Here is a 2500-nt window from a genome sequence, read left to right on the forward strand (position 1 = left end):
TCTGGCGCATCCAGGCTGGTATGGTCGTTAGCAGAAGCTGCAGCTTGAAATAGCTCTTATATGGAGTTGAAGATAAGTCATATAATATAAGTCATTGATTTGTTGGTGATAATAATTTAGAAGCGCTTATTTGTTGGAGTTAAAGTGCCTTAACCATGTGCAAAACACTTTAGGACGTGAGCTTTCGCTGTTACCACGTTGAAATATATGTGGGTAGATTAAGCGAGAGCGTTCTCTGCAGGTTGAAAAAGCTTACAGCACCTGGTATTCCCAGGCGGTCTCCCATCCAAGTACTAACCAGGCCCGACCCTGCTTAGCTTCCGAGATCAGACGAGATCGGGCGCATCCAGGCTGGTATGGCCGTAAGCAGAAGCTGCAGCTTGAAATACCTCTTGTATGGAGTTGAAGATAAGTCATAGAATATAAGTCATAGATTTGTTGGTTTTATTTGTTGGAGTTAAAGTGCCTTAACCATGTGCAAAACACTTTAGGACGTGAGCTGTCGCTGTTACCACGTTGAAATATGTGTGGGTAGATTAAGCGAGAGCGCTCTCTGCAGGTTGAAAAAGCTTACAGCACCTGGTATTCCCAGGCTGTCTCCCATCCAAGTACTAACCAGGCCCGACCCTGCTTAGCTTCCGAGATCAGACGAGATCAGCCGCATCCAGGCTGGTATGGCCGTTAGCAGAAGCTGCAGCTTGAAATACCTCATATATGGAGTTGAAGATAAGTCATATAATATAAGTCATTGATTTGTTGGTGATAATAATTTAGAAGCGCTTATTTGTTGGAGTTAAAGTGCCTTAACCATGTGCAAAACACTTTAGGACGTGAGCTTTCGCTGTTACCACGTTGAAATATATGTGGTTAGATTAAGCGAGAGCGTTCTCTGCAGGTTGAAAAAGCTTACAGCACCTGGTATTCCCAGGCGGTCTCCCATCCAAGTACTTACCAGGCCCCACCCTGCTTAGCTTCCGAGATCAGACGAGATCGGGCGCATCCAGGCTGGTATGGCAGTAAGCAGAAGCTGCAGCTTGAAATACCTCTTGTATGGAGTTGAAGATAAGTCATAGAATATAAGTCATAGATTTGTTGTTTTTTTTTTTGTAGTTAAAGTGCCTTAACCATGTGCAAAAGACTTTAGGACGTGAGCTGTCGCTGTTACCACGTTGAAATATGTGTGGGTAGATTAAGCGAGAGCGCTCTCTGCTGGTTGAACAAGCTTACAGCACCCTGTATTCCCAGGCGGTCTCCCATCCAAGTACTAACCAGGCCCGACCCTGCTTAGCTTCCGAGATCAGATGAGATTGGACGCATCCAGGCTGGTATGGCCGTAAGCTGAAGCTGCAGCTTGAAATACCTCTTGTATGGAGTTGAAGATAAGTCATAGAATATAAGTCATAGATTTGTTTTTTTTATTTGTTGGAGTTAAAGTGCCTTAACCATGTGCAAAACACTTTAGGACGTGAGCTGTCGCTGTTACCACGTTGAAATATGTGTGGGTAGATTAAGCGAGAGCGTTCTCTGCTGGTTGAAAAAGCTTACAGCACCTGGTATTCCCAGGCGGTCTCCCATCCAAGTACTAACCAGGCCCGACCCTGCTTAGCTTCCGAGATCAGACGAGATCGGGCGCATCCAGGCTGGTATGGCCGTAAGCAGAAGCTGCAGCTTGAAATACTTCTTATATGGAGTTGAAGATAAGTATATAATACAAGTCAATGATTTGTTGGTGATAATAATTTAGAAGCGCTTATTTGTTGGAGTTAAAGTGCCTTAACCATGTGCAAAACACTTTAGGACGTGAGCTGTCGCTGTTACCACGTTGAAATATGTGTGGGTAGATTAAGCGAGAGCGCTCTCTGCTGGTTGAAAAAGCTTACAGCACCTGGTATTCCCAGGCGGTCTCCCATCCAAGTACTAACCAGGCCCGACCCTGCTTAGCTTCCGAGATCAGACGAGATCGGGCGCATCCAGGCTGGTATGGCCGTAAGCAGAAGCTGCAGCTTGAAATACCTCTTATATGGAGTTGAAGATAAGTCATAGAATATAAGTAATTGATTTGTTGGTTTTATTTGTTGGAGTTAAAGTGCCTTAACCATGTGCAAAACACTTTAGGACGTGAGCTGTCGCTGTTACCACGTTGAAATATGTGTGGGTAGATTAAGCGAGAGCGCTCTCTGCTGGTTGAAAAAGCTTACAGCACGCGGTATTCCCAGGCGGTCTCCCATCCAAGTACTAACCAGGCCCGACCCTGCTTAGCTTCCGAAATCAGACTAGATCTGGCGCATCCAGGCTGGTATGGTCGTTAGCAGAAGCTGCAGCTTGAAATAGCTCTTATATGGAGTTGAAGATAAGTCATATAATATAAGTCATTGATTTGTTGGTGATAATAATTTAGAAGCGCTTATTTGTTGGAGTTAAAGTGCCTTAACCATGTGCAAAACACTTTAGGACGTGAGCTTTCGCTGTTACCACGTTGAAATATATGTGGGTAGATTAA

General features: G+C 44.6%; 5 non-coding genes and 3 pseudogenes across 5 annotated transcripts; all 8 read right to left on the reverse strand.

The window, feature by feature from the left end:
* LOC133437195 (5S ribosomal RNA) overlaps positions 1-32 on the reverse strand; it is a 119-nt pseudogene extending 87 nt beyond the window's left edge.
* Positions 33-249: 217 nt separating this feature from the next.
* On the reverse strand, positions 250-368 carry LOC133437117 (5S ribosomal RNA). The gene has a single exon (XR_009780599.1). It is a non-coding gene; the product is annotated as a 5S ribosomal RNA (ribosomal RNA).
* Positions 369-567: 199 nt separating this feature from the next.
* LOC133437188 (5S ribosomal RNA) lies at positions 568-686 on the reverse strand (annotated as a pseudogene).
* A 217-nt stretch (positions 687-903) lies between these two features.
* On the reverse strand, positions 904-1022 carry LOC133437088 (5S ribosomal RNA). The gene has a single exon (XR_009780571.1). It is a non-coding gene; the product is annotated as a 5S ribosomal RNA (ribosomal RNA).
* A 198-nt stretch (positions 1023-1220) lies between these two features.
* Positions 1221-1339, reverse strand: LOC133437180 (5S ribosomal RNA). The gene has a single exon (XR_009780658.1). It is a non-coding gene; the product is annotated as a 5S ribosomal RNA (ribosomal RNA).
* A 199-nt stretch (positions 1340-1538) lies between these two features.
* Positions 1539-1657, reverse strand: LOC133437129 (5S ribosomal RNA). The gene has a single exon (XR_009780610.1). It is a non-coding gene; the product is annotated as a 5S ribosomal RNA (ribosomal RNA).
* A 216-nt stretch (positions 1658-1873) lies between these two features.
* Positions 1874-1992, reverse strand: LOC133437140 (5S ribosomal RNA). Its single transcript, XR_009780621.1, has one exon. It is a non-coding gene; the product is annotated as a 5S ribosomal RNA (ribosomal RNA).
* A 199-nt stretch (positions 1993-2191) lies between these two features.
* LOC133437197 (5S ribosomal RNA) lies at positions 2192-2310 on the reverse strand (annotated as a pseudogene).
* Between the last annotated feature and the right edge of the window lie 190 nt (positions 2311-2500).

Source organism: Cololabis saira, unplaced genomic scaffold (genome assembly GCF_033807715.1).
Source record: "Cololabis saira isolate AMF1-May2022 unplaced genomic scaffold, fColSai1.1 scf075, whole genome shotgun sequence".
In the NCBI taxonomy this organism is placed as follows: domain Eukaryota; kingdom Metazoa; phylum Chordata; class Actinopteri; order Beloniformes; family Belonidae; genus Cololabis; species Cololabis saira.